A 17500-nucleotide genomic window follows, 5' to 3' on the forward strand; every position below is an offset into this window, starting at 1 on the left:
CTAAACTGTTTTGTGTAACAACAAACAACATCAAAGTTTTATTTTTTTTTAGCTGTGGTATGTCCTGTATTACATGTCAGGCCTTGAATCTCGTGAGTGAGATTGACCCTACACATATACCAGGAGCGGGATTTGAACCCACATGGACAGACGGATGCCTTAATCACCCAGGCATCCTGGTATTCTGATTCTTCAACGTTTGTAACGTTGGGTTGTATTTCACCCCAAACGCACTGCATCATAGGTGTGGAGGGCACCTTGACTGCATGCCTTGCACAGGGCCACTTACCCGATTATCATCCTCCCACGTCACAGTTATTGGCCATGAAGAACCCCCAAATAGTTACCAGGAGTGGGGATCGAACCCACGAGGACATTCGTCCATTGGATCTTAAGTCCAACGCCTTAACCACTCGGCCATCCTGGTATGCTTAGCTGCAATGTTATGATGCTCTCAGTGGATGGGGAACTCTCTGAGAGTGCTATGTGAAACCCTACCTTTGTTAGCTTTCCCACACTTGGTTTGGATCTCAAACAGTAATGAATTGACAGTTTTAAATCGCTTGCACAGTGCAGGTTGCCTATATGTGTTCTTCAAACCGTGAACTCGGCTGTGATGGCTGAGAGGGTAAGGAGTTGAGTGGGAGCGCTATAACCACTTAGCCATCCTGGTGCAGGGGCATTACTATAGGGGGTGCAGCAGGTGGGGTTGCACCTGGGCCCGTGGGTATTGGGGGCCCGTAGTCGTGGACCATAGACATAACTACGTCAATCTAAATAGTCTGAAGGCGGAATATGTGCGTGGGGGGAGGGGGCGTGGCGGCGGCGGATACAAACATGAAAAAAGGGGGTACGGGACTGTAAAATGTTTGGGAACCACTGCCTTACGCCACTGACTAGGGGCCGTCATAATAGCCTGCACCCGGGCCCGTCGTAAATACGTTAAGCCACTGTCCTGGTGTACTGAACAGCTGTGTTATGATGACCCTAACAATTACACTATGTGTTGTTCATATAGAATAGTTTTTTGTATATCAACCCAATCAGCTGTGCTAGACAAGTGGTTACGGTGTTGGATTGGAAAGCCATTGGGACTCTCCTTGTGCAGGTTTGACTCCTGCTCAGGGCACTGCGCCCAGCATTCATAGGTGAAATGGCCACTCACAGCTTAGGTGGATGCCCACTTGGTATCAATAGCTTAAAGGTTTGAGAATCCTGAGGCAATGATGATCGTACCTACACTGTTTTGGCTAAGACAAACACCACCCACAGTGGTGAAGTTTTTTGTTTAGGCATGTGGTAAGGTTTGTGATACTGTCTGGCCTTGAATCTCGTGAGTGAGGGAGTCGAGATTGACAATGCACATTTACCAGGAGCAGGATATGAACCAACATGGACAGCAGTGCATTGGAGCTCGAGTCCAATGCCTTAATCACCCAGCCATCCTGGTATTCTGATTTTTAATGTTTTACTCCAAACACACTGACCGTGTGCATCATAGGTGTGGTGGGCACCTTGACTGCATGGCTTTCAGAGGAAAGTGCTGGATTTTCATCCTCTCATGTGACAGTTAGGTGTGTGACATGCAGAGCTGCCAAATATTTACCAGGAGTGGGGATCGAACCCACGAGGACAATCGTCCATTGGATCTTAAGTCCAACGCCTTAACCTCTCGGCCATCCTGGTATGCCTGGATGGAACGTTATGATTAAATTAGATGGTATTTTTTTTTAACTCTAGTGTTAACATAGGGTATGTGTTTATGTTTATGACAAACCAAGAGGCTGTGTTGAGCAGGTAAGGCTTTGGACTTGAAATCCTCTCCAGCTTTGTAACCATAATTGGGCCTCCCGGATAAGGCGCTCACCTTCTAAGCCGAGGCTAATGGTACCTAAACTGTTTTGTGTAACAACAAACGACATCAAAGTTTGATTTTGTTTAGCTGTGGTATGTCCTGTATTACATGTCAGGCCTTGAATCTCGTGAGTGAGATTGACCCTACACATATACCAGGAGCGGGATTTGAACCCACATGGACAGACGGATGCCTTAATCACCCAGGCATCCTGGTATTCTGATTCTTCAACGTTTGTAATATTTCACCCCAAACGCACTGACCTGCATCATAGGACAGGCTGTTGGGCTTGAGTGGGAAGAGTGGGGCACTTGAACGCTGAAGCTTTTTCTCAGCACAGGTTCGAACCCTGCGGTTATAGCGGTGGAGGGCACCTCGACTGCATGCCTTGCACATGGCCACTTGCCCGACTACCATCCTCTCACGTCACAGTTATTGGCCATGAAGAACTCCCAAATAGTTACCAGGAGTGGGGATCGAACCCACGAGGACATTCGTCCATTGGATCTTAAGTCCAACGCCTTAACCACTCGGCCATCCTGGTATGCCTAGTTGCAATGTTATGATTCTCTCAGTGGATGGGGATCTCTCTGAGAGTGATATGTGAAACCCTTCCTTTGTTAGCTTTCCCACACTTGGTTTGGATCTCAAACAGTAATGAATTGACAGTTTTAAATCGCTTGCACAGTGCAGGTTGCCTATATGTGTTCTTCAAACCGTGAACTCGGCTGTGATGGCTGAGAGGGTAAGAAGTTGAGTGGGAGCGCTATAACCACTTAGCCATCCTGGTGCAGGGGCGTTACTATAGGGGGTGCAGCAGGTGGGGTTGCACCTGGGCCCGTGGGTATTGGGGGCCCGTAGTCGTGGACCATAGACATAACTACGTCAATCTAACTAGTCTGAAGGCGGAATATGTGCGTGGGGGGAGGGGGCGTGGCAGCGGCGGTGGTTAGTGATCCACCCTGACAACTTCACAGTTCCAAGTGTTATAGGCAGAATATGTGCGTGGGGGAGGGGCCGTGGCGGCGGCGGATACAAACATGAAAAAAGGGGGTACGGGACTGTAAAATGTTTGGGAACCACTGCCTTACGCCACTGACTAGGGGCCGTCATAATAGCCTGCACCCGGGCCCGTCGTAACTACGTTAAGCCACTGTCCTGGTGTACTGAACAGCTGTGTTATGATGACCCCAACAATTACACTATGTGTTGTTCATATAGAATAGGTTTTCAATCAGCTGTGCTAGACAAGTGGTTACGGTGTTGGATTGGAAAGCCATTGGGACTCTCCTTGTGCAGGTTTGACTCCTGCTCAGGGCACTGCGCCCAGCATTCATAGGTGAAATGGCCACTCACAGCTTAGATGGATGCCCACTTGGTATCAATAGCTTAAAGGTTTGAGAATCCTGAGACACTGATGATCATACCTACACTGTTTTGGCTAAGACAAACACCACCCACAGTGGTGAAGTTTTTTTTGTTTAGGGATGTGGTAAGGTTTGTGATACTGTCTGGCCTTGAATCTCGTGAGTGAGGGAGTCGAGATTGACAATGCACATATACCAGGAGCAGGATATGAACCCACAAGGACAGAAGTGCATTGGAGCTCGGGTCCAATGCCTTAATCACCCAGCCATCCTGGTATTCTGATTTTTAATGTTTCAAACCCCAAACGCACTGTGCATCATAGGTGTGGTGGGCACCGGGCTTTCACAGGAAAGTGCCAGATTTTCATCCTCCCACGTGACATTTAGGTGTGTAACATGACGAACTGCCAAATATTTACCAGGAGTGGGGATCGAACCCACGAGGACTATCGTCCATTGGATCTTAAGTCCAACGCCTTAACCTCTCGGCCATCCTGGTATGCCTGGCTAAAACGTTATGATGAATATAAAGGTATTTTTTTAAACCCTAGTGTTTACATAGGGTACGTTTTTGTGTGTATGACAAACCAAGAGGCGTATTGAGCCGGTAGGGCTTTGGACTTGAAATCCTCCCCAGCTTCGTAACTGGGCCTACCGGATAAGGCACTGACCTTCTAAGCCAAGGATGGTGTGGTCGAGTCCCATCTGTGGACCAGCAGGAGTGGATTACATCATAGGTGTGGTGCAGGATATTAACCCACATGAATAGCAGTGCATGGGAGCTCGAGTCCAATGCCTTAATCACCCAGCCATCCTGGTATTCTGATTTTTAATGTTTCACCCCAAACGCACTGACCGTGTGCATCATAGGTGGGCACCTTGACTGCATGGCTTTCACAGGTTTCACAAGTGCCGGATTTTCATCCTCTCATGTGACATTTAGGTGTGTGACATGCAGAACTGCCAAATATTTACCAGGAATGGGGATCGAACCCACGAGGACTATCGTCCATTGGATCTTAAGTCCAACGCCTTAACCTCTCGGCCATCCTGGTATGCCTGGCTAAAAAGTTATGGATCATCTGTAGTGGTTTCACCAGGCAAGCCGGCAGGCCCATTAGGAGGGCGTTGCAGTAATCAAGGTGGGAACTCACCAAGGTTTGCACCAGCAGCTGGGTGGCATACTGGGTTAGGTACGGCCTGATTTTGCGGATGTTGTATAGCGCAAGGCGGCACGACCTGGAGACAGATGCGATGTGGGCCGCGAAGGTCAGTTGGTCTTCAATAATGACTCTGAGGTTTCTTGCCGTTTTGGATGGAACAAGAGATAAAGAGTCAATATTGATATTGATGTTGTGGTGGATGACCTGTTTGGCTGGGAAGACCATCAGTTCCGTTTTGGCCAGGTTCAGCTGAAGGTGGTGATTTTGCATCCATGTGGATATATCAGCAAGACAGTCCAAGATCCACGCCGAGACAGTGGTGTCCTCAGGAGGAAAAGACAGAAACAGTTGAGTATCATCGGCATAACAGTGATAGGAAAAACCATGCGAGCGGATGATAGGGCACAACGAGGTGGTGTAAATGGCAAAGAGAAGTGGTCCCATCACCGAGCCTTGGGGCACCCCAGTGGTGAGGCGGTGAGGTACAGACAGCTGACCTTGCCATGACACCTTAAGCACTCAGCCATCCTGACGTCTCAAACAACAATGAATAGAGCCTTTTAAATCGCTTGAGTGGGGATCGAACCCACGAGGACATTCGTCCATTGGATCTTAAGTCCAACGCCATAACCACTCGGCCATCCTGGTATGCTTAGCTGCAATGTTATGATGCTCTCAGTGGATGGGGAACTCTCTGAGAGTGATATGTGAAACCCTACCTTTGTTAGCTTTCCCACACTTGGTTTGGATCTCAAACAGTAATGAATTGACAGTTTTAAATCGCTTGCACAGTGCAGGTTGCCTATATGTGTTCTTCAAACTCCATGAACTCGGCTGTGATGGCTGGGTGTGGTAAGGCGTTGAGTTTGAAATTCAAATTTGTTTTCACTGCACAGGTTCAAACTCCTGCTCATAGCGAAACCTTTCCAAACTGAAAAGACAAGTGGTCCATGTGTGAAAGTACTGACTCAATGCTTGTTAGGGGCTTCATAGAATACTGCCTTGGTCTGTCTTTAATGGAGTAAGGTTTGTGTTATTATAAAGTAGTATTTCTTAAGTGCCCACTTGGGATGACCAACTGCTAAAGGTTTGAACTCATTAGCAAATATAAACTGTTTTGTCTAAGAGGGGAGATGTGCTAAGGTTTGTGCCTTGACACTTGTGAGAGAGGGAGTTGCGATTGACACCAGGAGCGTGATTCAAAGCCACATGGACAGCAGTGCACTGGAGCTGGAGTGTCTTAATCCAATGCCTGGGCCTTACTAGTCATCCTGGTATTCTGATTCTTCAACGTTTTTAATATTTCACCCCAAATGCATGACACATAGTGCACCTTCCCTGCATCACGTGACAGTTATGCAGAACTCCCAAATATCTACCAGGAGTGGGGATCGAACCCACGAGGACAATCGTCCATTGGATCTTAAGTCCAACGCCTTAACCTCTCGGCCATCCTGGTATGACAACTACTGATGACATGTCATCGATAGCCACACTGTTTAAACTGTGTGAGGAGACCCCATTGTATCATCCAACACCTGAATGTGTCGGCCATCAGAGCCACATCCATTGTCTTCATCAGCAGGATGGAATTATACAAAAGGTATGGAGACCCGGGTGGCTCATTTATAAGAAGTATAAATGTAGAAATCATCCTATATTCGATCTAAGAAAATTATAAATGTAATCAAAGAAAACATCTGTTAACATTTCTTACTCTCCCATTTATACACAATAAATGATCAACTTGTAAATGCCCCAATGTCTCCATTGTTTGCGTAAAAGTCGACAGAACCCTTTGATCACAAAACAGCTTGTATCAAATCTATTGGTGTATGCGAAAGGTTTTGGAAACAATATTCAGTCCAAGTTTCTCCGATCTGAACCAGATGCGTTCTCACGTGCTGGAATAGCGTGTGGTTGTTTCTCTTGGACGTCTGGAGCTGTGCGGCTGTCAGCTGGCATGTGGATAGACAAAAATATCTCATTTGTTAACTGTTAATTATTTCTCGTAACAGCATGAGTGAGCGCTTTCTCCTTGTCAGATGGGACTTGCCGATTGTTGTGACTAGATAATCACTCTGAGTTCTGGGGACAGACAGGTTTTGGGGAGTGTGTGTGGTTTGTGTGTGTGTTTGTGCCTGGGTGTATTTATGTGTGTGTGTGTGTGTGTGTGGATGTTTGTGTGTGTGTGTGTGTGTTGAATCCCCCTGACAGGTTTTGGGGAGTGTGTGTGGTTTGTGTGTGTGTTTGTGCCTGGGTGTATTTATGTGTGTGTGTGTGTGGATGTTTGTGTGTATGTGTGTCGGGTGTTGAATCCCCCTGACAGGTTTTGGGGAGTGGAGGACAGATTTGCCAGCGTCCATCGCACTGTATGGCTCCTTTCCAGCTGGCTTGGTGGGACAATCGCTCTGTTGTTTATTTTGTGTGTGTGTGTGTGTGTATGTGTGTGTGTGTGTGTGAGAAAGTGTGTGTGTGTGTTTGTTCCTTCTGAATCGCAGCTTTGCTATTCATTACCCCTGCAGCCATCTGTTTGTGTGGGTCACCTGACCATGTACGGCCACCAGAAGTTAATGAGGATATAATTTACACACACACGCACACACACACACACACACACACGCACACACACGCATACACACAGACACACACACACACATACACACGCGTGCACACACACACTCACGCACACACACACATACACACACACACACATAGACACACAAACACACTTAGACACACACACACACACAAACACACACTCACACACACACACAAACATACACATAGATACATACACACTAGTGCTGTCAATCGATTTAAAAATAATTAAGAAATGAATCTTACAATTTGCTGTGCTTAATCGTGATTAATCGCCTTCTGTTTTCTCAAGACTGAAGCTTGTAATAATGGATATTTAAATCACGGAATTAATGTAGAATTACCACAGAGGAAGTAGATTTAAATTCAAATACTGCTGTCATAGTATCTTTTTTACTTTGAACACAAATTCTCTCCTGTGAACTGCAAATTTCCAATAAAACCATTAAGCAGAATTGACTGTCAGCTTGAAAGGCATATACATTTTTTTTTAATATCGTTTTCACATTTTTCTAAATACCATGTCCACTTTTCCAAAACTCTTCACACTGTGCTTCACATCAGTTAACCTTCGAGGCTAAATGCACTACAACCACCAAAACTTCATACTTCAGTCAGAAGTGACTCATGCTGCCTTAACAGTAAATGTCCTCACCCAGAGAGACTTTCACCTGTCACCTTTCACCTTTCACCTTTCACCTTTCACCGCTCACTCGTGCACCTTTCTGACATCACTGATTCTGGCGTAATTTTTTCTTTCTTCAATTATTTGTTCCGACAGAAGTAATGATTTCTCTGTCATGTTTCTACCACCGCCATCTTATTTACTGTAATCGTTTGAAATGTCGAGCGCTGCCAGAAGCTTCCTACCCTAAGTGCGCTCTCATTTCCATGTTAATGGGGTGTATCCCGAAGCGGGGTTTGAAGTGTTCAAAGTGAGGGAAAGTGCTGTTGGTATTAGCTACACATCCTTATGGCTGAGGTCAGAATCGCAGCAGGCGGATTTACATGCATTTGCATATCTTATCCGCCTCGCCCAAGAGGAATCCCCAGTAGAGGTTATTTTCACGGATCGTTATAATTCTATTATGAAATTTGATATTCTGCACTGATGAAAAGACATGTGCCCCCAGGCTCTGAAGCATGGCACTCATTGAATTGTTAAGGTTTTAGGGATTAATAATTGTATTTGTTTAAATTGATAAGGCTTCGTGAACTCGCTGAGGTGAACCGATTGTTGCACAAATCATGTTAAAAATAAAGGTTATCGTATTATCATTTGATGTTATCATGTTTGATATGTTAAAGATATGGGAGATGTATACAAGTCCAGGTATGATCTTGAGAAACCAAAGTGTGTGTTTTGAGTGTGTGTGTGTATATGTTTGTGTGTGTGTGTGTGTGTGTGTGTGTGTGTATATGTGTGTGTGTGTTGTGTGTGTGTGTGTGTGTGTGTGTGTGTGTGTGTGTGTGTGTGTGTGTGTGTGTGTGTGTGTGTGTGTGTGTGTGTGTGTGTGTGTGTGTGCGATGACAGAGACGAGCCCTGCTGATGTGAGAGGGCAAAGCAAAGTCAGGTGGGGTGTAATAGTGTGTTATAGTCTCGTAACGTGTGAAACTCACCATTGCTCTTTATGTGCTCGTGAAGCCATCGTCTCTCGCACTGTCAATGTAGCAGACCGGCAGAGTCCTTCACCATCACCCTTTTAAAGGGGACCACACACACACACACACACACACACACACACACACACACACACACACACACACCCACACCCACACACACACAAACACACACACACACACACACACACCCACACACACACACACACACACACACACATGGTCACACATACACAAACACACAAACACACACACACACACATGGTCACACACACACACACTCACGGTCACACAAACACACACACACACACACACACACACACACACACACACACATGGTCACACACACACACACACACACACACACACACACACACACACACACACACACACACACACACACTCACACACGGTCACAGTCTATTGCGTTTATTCGCACTCCCAGGCAAACAGCATCAGTGTCTGTCTCGTATTCCAATTATTTGTAGTAGTTTGATCAGTCATTAAAATGTGTTTACGGAAATGAACCAGCAATGGACGTGTTTAGTGCAAAACAGCAGAGAACTGGAAGGAGCTCGGGGACTTACACGGCAAGGATTCGTTTCTGAGTCAGATGATTTGGGCTGTTTTTTCAGTGGTGTTAACGCCAGGAGTCACACACGGAGGTGAGAGATGGAGAGAGACAGAGGAATAAGGAAATAGAGGAAGGGAAGGAGAGGCGCGTGTCTCTGAAGGAGGAGGGGGAGTGACTGAAGCAGAGAAAAGAAGGGGTGTTGGGGAGAAGCAGAGAGAAGAGGAGGTGTTGGGGAGAAGCAGAGAGAAGAGGAGGTGTTGGGGAGAAGGAGGACAAGAAGGGGTGTTGGGGAGAAGGAGGAAAAGAGGAGGTGTTGGAGAGAAGGAGGAAATCAAAAAAACAAAGTGAGAGGGAAATGATTGTCACTGAAAATAAATCTGTGATATAGTAGAATAAAATGTCTGTAGGTGCTTTTCAATTCAGTGATATAACAGCACAACCTTCTACCACTAGAAGTACGACACACACACACACACACACATACACCTGCGCACACACACACACATACACCTGCGCACACACACACACACACACACACACACACAAACACACCAGCGCACACACACATTCGCATACACACGCGTACACACATACACACACATATACACACAACTGTGGCCCCAATGCTGATCCTCTGTATTCGGAATCAAATGTTTATGAACCTCACATTTAATGCAACATTCTCCCTTGACTTGCAGTAAATCTTTATTTCACGCACACATGCACACACAAACACATACGCGCGCACACACAGATTCTCCCTTGACTTACAGTAAATCTTTATCTCGCGCACGCACCAACACACACATACACGTACACACACACACACACACACACACACATACACACACACTCAAAACACACACTTTGGTTTCTCAAGATACCTGGACTTGTATACATCTCCCATATCTTTAACATATCAAACGTGATAACAAAATAATAGCGTTAAAGCAAAGAAGGAAGTAAGATGTGTGTGTGTATGTGTATGTGTATGTGTATGTGTATGTGTATGTGTATGTGTATGTGTGTGTGTGTGCAGGTTATGTGGGCAGATGTTGGTGTGTATGTGTGTGTATGTGTGTGTTGGTTAGGTGGGCAGATGTTGGTGTGTGTGTGTGTGTGTGTGTGTGTGTGTGTGTGTGTCTAGGTGTAGGTGTGTGTGTGTGTGTGTGTGTGTGTGTGTGTGTGTGTGTGTGTGTGTGTGTAGGTGTGTGTGTGTGTGTGTGTGTGTGTGTAGGTTAGGTGGGCAGATGTTGGTGTGTGTGTGTGTCTAGGTGTGTGTGTGTGTGTGTGTGTGTGTGTGTGTGTGAAGGGGACAGCGGGAGGGGACATTACATGGTGTTGAAACACAGGAGGTATTGAAGGATGATGTGTGTGTGTGTTTTCACCATCCTGTCCAATCACGCCAGGGCAGCTCCCCCAGAAGCACCATAGATCAGCGTCACCTTCACAACACTAAAGGAGCCAGCAGAGCTCTTCATTCATCTTCACACGTAGTCAATATGCCAGCTGTCTAGTGTGTGTGTGTGTGTGTGTGTGTGTGTGTGTGTGTGTGGGGCACGGAGACATTAGCGGGGCAGTCAATTGGTGTATGACTGATATGCAGAGGTTTGTGTGTGAGGTTAAGATGGCGCCTCTTCGCACCCCTCTCCTCTTGCGCTGTGGGTCTCAGGACGGCCAGGGAAAAGGGTTCCTGATAGGCTGAGGGCTCCAGATAGGCCGAGGGCTCCAGATAGGCTGAGGGCTCCAGATAGGCCGAGGGTTCCAGATAGGCTGAGGGTTCCAGATAGGCCGAGGGTTCGTGACAGGCCCCATCCCCTGAATAGGTCTGGTGCGGCTTGGGATCTGTGATGAATCGGGTCCAGATCCGAACCTGCCCTCAATCAGGGATAAATCCGGGTCGGATCAGAAACCGGATATATGGGTACAAACCCAGGTTAGGGTAAAGGCAGGAACTGGATATTATTAGAGTAAGGGGTCAGGGGTCGGGGGTGGGAAAGACCCCCGGGATGACAAATCTGGATTAGACTAAGGGAATAAAATGGGATACGAATCCTGGTCAATTTAGGCACCCAAAACATCTTGTGACTACAGGCTTCTTCATGTAATGCAGGTTAATTCACATGTCCCCAGGTGTTCTTCTTTATGTAATACAGGTTAATTCACATGTCCCCAGGTGTTCTTCTTTATGTAATACAGGTTAATTCACATGTCCCCAGGTGTCCCCAAGTGGTCTGCGAGCGCCTCAGCCATAACGCTGGCTCAGACAACTCCTTTAAAGCTCCTTTGAGTGACCGTCCGCAAAGCCCAAAATCCAGCAGAATGTGGTTGATTTGGCTGCAAAGCCTCCAACACCTATCTCCACTGGTCTTGTGTGTGTGTGTGTGTGTGTGTGTGTGTGTGTAGCCTCTAACACCTATCTCCACTGGTCTTGTGTGTGTGTGTGTGTGTGTGTGTGTAGCCTCTAACAACTATCTCTACTGGTCTTGTGTGTGTGTGTGTGTGTGTGTGTGTGTGTGTGTGTGTGTGTGTGTGTGTGTGTGTAGCCTCTAACACCTATCTCCACTGGTCTTGTGTGTGTGTGTGTGTGTGTGTGTGTGTGTGTAGCCTCTAACACCTATCTCCACTGGTCTTGTGTGTGTGTGTGTGTGTGTGTGTGTGTAGCCTCTAACACCTATCTCCACTGGTCTCGTGTGTGTGTGTGTGTGTGTGTGTGTGTGTGTGTGTGTGTGTGTGTGTGTGTGTAGCCTCTAACACCTATCTCCCCTGGTCTCGTGTGTGTGTGTGTGTGTGTGTGTGTGTGTGTAGCCTCTAACACCGATCTCCACTGGTCTCGTGTGTGTGTGTGTGTGTGTGTGTGTGTGTGTGTGTGTGCGTGTGTGTGTAGCCTCTAACACCTATCTCCACTGGTCTTGTGTGTATGTGTGTGTGTGTGTGTGTGTGTGTGTGTGTGTGTAGCCTCTAACACCTATCTCCCCTGGTCTCGTGTGTGTGTGTGTGTGTGTGTGTGTGTGTGTGTGTGTAGCCTCTAACACCTATCTCCCCTGGTCTCGTGTGTGTGTGTGTGTGTGTGTGTGTGTGTGTGTGTAGCCTCTAACACCTATCTCCCCTGGTCTCGTGTGTGTGTGTGTGTGTGTGCGTGTGTGTGTAGCCTCTAACACCTATCTCCACTGGTCTTGTGTGTATGTGTGTGTGTGTGTGTGTGTGTGTGTGTGTGTAGCCTCTAACACCTATCTCCCCTGGTCTCGTGTGTGTGTGTGTGTGTGTGTGTGTGTGTGTGTGTAGCCTCTAACACCTATCTCCACTGGTCCTGTGTGTGCTTGTCAATCTTGTTCCCTCGTTACCACTACCGGTTCCGCACACTTTAGCTTCTTCCTTTTAAAGGCTTCCTCAATTTCATCTTCAAAGGGAATTCTTAACTCAATAAAGTTAACAATGAGCTCACACTCAAACTCACTCAAGTTGCCTTCCGACATCAGCCAGCAATCGCCACACCCGCACTTTGTCCCATTTAACAGTACAGTTTGTGCCCTTCTTGCACAAAATAAATTCTACTGTCCCTATCTTTAAGGTGGCAAAGGGGTTAACCTCGACTAGTTTCTTCTCAAACAAACAATCCAATGATTTAAAACTTGATTAAGCCTCCACTTGTAGTGACCCTGGGTCAAGCTAGTTTGAGAACCAGACAGAATATGTTTTAAAGAGCCAACATCCATACACAACTTGCAACCTCCGTCCAAGATAAAGTCATCTCCAGGCTGATCTTGGCACATTTGAACTCCTCCACCAAGCTGGTCACGGGTAACCCAAAATGTTTTTTCCAGTCATAAGCCAAAAGTAGCCAGTCAACTCTTTACCTCTGCCTGCAGTAAACTAATACCTTCTCTCTGTTCGCCGTATAATTATGTATATAATTAAAAGGAACACTAGGAAACACTGTTTTTCAATGAAATTTTAAATGAAAGTACATTAGCATTGTAAGTGAAAGAGACATTTTCCTGGGTTTATGATAACATGATCTATATGTTGCTTCTCTGAAGTCTATAAAAGGCTCTGTGTAGATGCACCAGACAATAGCTGACACTGCGAGATTGACACATCAGATCTGTGAGAGTTTTTTTTACGAAGAACGTCAAGAACCGCAGTGGACTTTGTGGACTCTCCGGATGTGTGCCAGGTGCGGGCCAGATGTGGCCCGGATGTGTGCCAGGTGCGGGCCGAACCTGCGCCGGATCCTGTCTTCAGCCAGCTGCCAACACTTTCTTTGGCTTGGTGCCGAAGAGGCGTCAAGCCAACCGGGAGCTCACACGTTACTCTATACAGTATTTCTTTCACAGTATGAGTAGATTTATTCAGTGAAGATTGTTTTGGCTGAGTTGAACACACGTTTATGAGTGTAGACCAACCAGGGATGAACTGCATTGGGAATATTTGCTGTTCTGTATCAGCAACTTGTTGACTGGCTGGAAATGTGTAAGGCTCAGTCTGAGCTATTGGGTAAGTTTCCCATTTACAGAGCCAAGACTAGGTACCAACACCAGAGCTTTTTTTGATCATGCACGCTGAACAGACACCTAGAGCAGTGGTTCTCAAACTTTTTGTCCGGGGACCCCGTAAAATCCATTTGCCAAGTCTCGCGACCCCCCACACATTTTGACAGGATATTATAGGTCTAAATTCAGTTTCATCTTGAATGATGAGACTGCTTGCTGAGACAATATTAGTTTTCATTATCCACCCTGATGTTGAAAACACCATTTCTGATAGACTATACAGCATGTCAAAGCCTAATATGGTAATGCACAGGGCAGCAAGATCATTTCGCGACCCCCGAAAAACGTTTGGCGACCCCACTTGGGGTCCCGACCCCTAGTTTGAGAACCACTGACCTAGAGGACCTTTAGCAGCAATTTGCTGAATTTGACAAAAATGGCACTGGGTTAGAATCACACACCGGACCTTTACTGGGGGTGACCGGTTTAACCACTTCAGTTCTAGAGTGTGGCGCACCTTTACTGGGGGTGACCGGTTTAACCTCATCAGTTCTAGAGTGTGGCGCACCTTTACTGGGGGTGACCGGTTTAACCACTTCAGTTCTAGAGTGTGGCGCACCTTTACTGGGGGTGACCGGTTTAACCTCATCAGTTCTAGAGTGTGGCGCACCTTTACTGGGGGTGACCGGTTTAACCACTTCAGTTCTAGAGTGTGGCGCACCTTTACTGGGGGTGACCGGTTTAACCACTTCAGTTCTAGAGTGTGGCGCACCTTTACTGGGGGTGACCGGTTTAACCACTTCAGTTCTAGAGTGTGGCGCACCTTTAATGGGGGTGACCGGTTTAACCACTTCAGTTCTAGAGTGTGGCGCACCTTTACTGGGGGTGACCGGTTTAACCCTTTGATACACAAGCTATGCAAACCCCTTTCTTAGACACAACATGGGTCAAAAATGACCCGTATTGACTTTTAATGATATTTCATAAAAAAATTATATTTTTTTGCTATATTTTTGAAAATCAATTTATTTCATCATTTAATATTACAAGTATTCATTAAATATCTTGTTTTTGATTACCACAAATCATATTTTTTCTTTTTTCCTTTCTTAATTTATGAACTAAACTGCTTTTTTGTATTATTACATCAAGTTTACACACATGGGTCAAAAATGACCCATGAATGCAAGTGTGATAAAAATGAAAAATAGACGTACTATAATAATGTTTTTGTTAAAAATTATTATTTTAGCAGTGATTTGGACCAAACAATAATACATTTAACATTTGAAATGTTTATTTGTCACTTTGTCACACTCACACATACCATACACCATACAACCGATAACACTGATATTGAACTGTTAGTGTATCTGTAGTGTAACTGTAGTGAACAAAATTAATGAATAAAAGAAAAGAAAACGTATGCCAGCTGCTGGCTTTTTCAGTGTTTGGCAGCTGGGCAGATCTTGCACCTCTTCCTCTTCACTTGGCCCTCCTGTCTGATGTCCTCCTGTGGCTGGGTGGTGGCTGCGTTTAGTTTTTTTGATCCCACATCCCCCTATTGCCTCTGTAGTATGCTTTTGGAGGCGGGGCATGCCCTCCATGCGCCTCTTTAAGAACAAGAACAAGATAAGCTCTTTGCCCAGCTCCTTGATGAATAGCCGCCGTGCATTGGTCACACCACCCATGTAATGCAGTGAAGTTGGTGTAGGCATTGAGGGCGGCAACATCCAGCACATTGTGCCAGAGCACCATGGGCCACCTCTGTGTTCTCTGCTTTCATGTGTAGGTGTGAACCATCTGATCCATTGTGTCCACTCCTGATTTTGTTTGGTTATAGTACTGGATCACTTCTGGTTTCTTCTTCACACTGTTGTCATCCACTGCTCTGTCCTCATGCATGGTGCTCAAGAGGACAACAGCCTTCTCCTTTTTCGGCACATAGCTCACCCAGTTCTTGTCCCCCCCTGCAAGGAGGTTCAAACCAATAAAGGCCATGAATTCCTCTTTGTCAATGCATCTCCACTCTTTCTCTTTTGCTGCTGCTGCTCTTCGTCCCTCTAAGTTGGTGCATTTTCAATAATGTTGTCACTGATAAACAGATCCTAGGCATCTTTCGGTGAAACAGTTCTTGAACCAGATGCAGGCCCTGGGCAGCTTCTCAGGATGTTGTGGCTTCTTGCTCTGCCCTGAAGGGGGGGATGCTCATTCCAGTAAGACCCCTTTCTACTTAGTCTATTGGTCTGGGTCTGAGTTTCCTCTTCAGAAGACTCGTCAGGCGAGTGTTCTATCTCATCAAAGGAGTGTTCTTCATCTAGGAGAGCTGGAGTCCTAGACAAGCCCAAAACTCCAGCTTGACCCTGTGGCACATAGTCATCAGCATCAGATATGTCAGACTCAGAATAAGAATTGATTTATCTTCCTCATCCTGTTCTTCATGAAGCATCTCTCTGACCATTTCAGCCGTAAATCTGGAATGACTGCGACCAGCCATACTAACACTGTGGATAAAGAAAATAAAAATAATATTTTCAACTATCAGTTGATCAAGTATACAATATACTGTTCTTTTTCAAGTTTTATTTTGTTGGCCTAGCTTACATTAGCTAGCTAGAATAGAATATGTCAACATGTATGTCAACATGTATGTCAACATGTATGTCAACATGTTGACCTAGCTAACGTTAGCTAGAATAGAATATGTCAACAGCTAGCTAATAATATTGGAAACATTTATCTTTTTCACTAGTAATAAATGTCAAGGTTAAGTAATGTTCAAATATAATGTGCAGTTATCTTTCACAAGATATCAAATATTTTCTTAGATAAAACAATTGTAAAGTAATACTTACATGAATCAGATGTGCAAAAGCAGCCCGTTGAGTTGTGAAGTGTGGCATGTGAAAAGTTGTCCACGGTAAACATGTTGCAAACATTTACAAATCAAAGGTTCCTATCAAAGGTTCCAATAAAATTCCATAGTGCATTTATTTTTTAGCATAATCATTTTTATAGTCTTTTTTTTTAATTTTTATCACACTTGCATACATGGGTCATTTTTGACCCATGTGTGTAAACTTGATGTAGTAATACAAAAACTATTTTAGTTCAAAAATTAAGACAGGGAAAATGAAAGTAATGATTTATGGTAATCAAAAACAAGATATTTAATGAATACATTTAATATTAAATGGATAAATAATTAGATTTTAAAAGATATAGCAAAGAAACACTCAGCCATGCATGAAATAACATTAAAAGTCAATACGGGTCATTTTTGACCCATGTTGTGTCTTAGAAGGGTAGTGATACAAAAATTATTTTATTAAAAAAGTAAGAAAGGAAAAATGAAAATAAGTATTTGTGATGACCAAAAACAAGTTAATTGAGGAATACCTGGAATTCTGAATGATTAAATGAATTTATTGCAAAGATATTTACAATTAAAACTCAGTCGGGTCACTTTTGACCCATGTTGTGTATCAATGACCCTCATCAGTTCTAGAGTGTGGCGCATCTGTGTCTATACCCCATTCTGAGTTCTGCTGCAATCCCCGTCATGTGTTGTCATTTGTCCTTGCTGTGTTGAGCTGGCGGTGCTTATGGAGCTCTGCTGCTACTTTGGCTGCTGCTTTGGCCCACTCTCTGTCATCGCACACACACACACACACACACACACACACACACACACTGCTTTGGCCCCACTGTCGGTAGGCTACTTCAGAATCAGAATCAGAATGGGATTTATTGCCAAGTAGGTTTAATTTTTTCTGGTGTGAAGGTGCACACAGTAAACATAAAACATAAAAACATAGAAACACAAT

At 45.1% G+C, this 17500-nt stretch overlaps 1 protein-coding gene and 7 non-coding genes across 14 annotated transcripts in view; 1 reads left to right on the top strand and 7 right to left on the bottom strand.

Annotated features, from left to right (window-relative positions):
• LOC105893717 (SEC14-like protein 1) overlaps window positions 1-17500 on the top strand; it is a 436978-nt gene that overhangs the window by 213956 nt on the left and 205522 nt on the right. The window lies entirely within an intron of this gene.
• Window positions 345-427, bottom strand: trnal-uaa. The gene has a single exon. It is a non-coding gene; the product is annotated as a tRNA-Leu (tRNA).
• Window positions 1604-1686, bottom strand: trnal-uaa. The gene has a single exon. It is a non-coding gene; the product is annotated as a tRNA-Leu (tRNA).
• Window positions 2317-2399, bottom strand: trnal-uaa. The gene has a single exon. It is a non-coding gene; the product is annotated as a tRNA-Leu (tRNA).
• On the bottom strand, window positions 3639-3721 carry trnal-uaa. Its single transcript has one exon. It is a non-coding gene; the product is annotated as a tRNA-Leu (tRNA).
• trnal-uaa lies at window positions 4195-4277 on the bottom strand. Its single transcript has one exon. It is a non-coding gene; the product is annotated as a tRNA-Leu (tRNA).
• Window positions 4949-5033, bottom strand: trnal-uaa. Its single transcript has one exon. It is a non-coding gene; the product is annotated as a tRNA-Leu (tRNA).
• On the bottom strand, window positions 5762-5844 carry trnal-uaa. Its single transcript has one exon. It is a non-coding gene; the product is annotated as a tRNA-Leu (tRNA).

This window comes from Clupea harengus, chromosome 23 (assembly GCF_900700415.2).
Source record: "Clupea harengus chromosome 23, Ch_v2.0.2, whole genome shotgun sequence".
NCBI lineage: Eukaryota > Metazoa > Chordata > Actinopteri > Clupeiformes > Clupeidae > Clupea > Clupea harengus.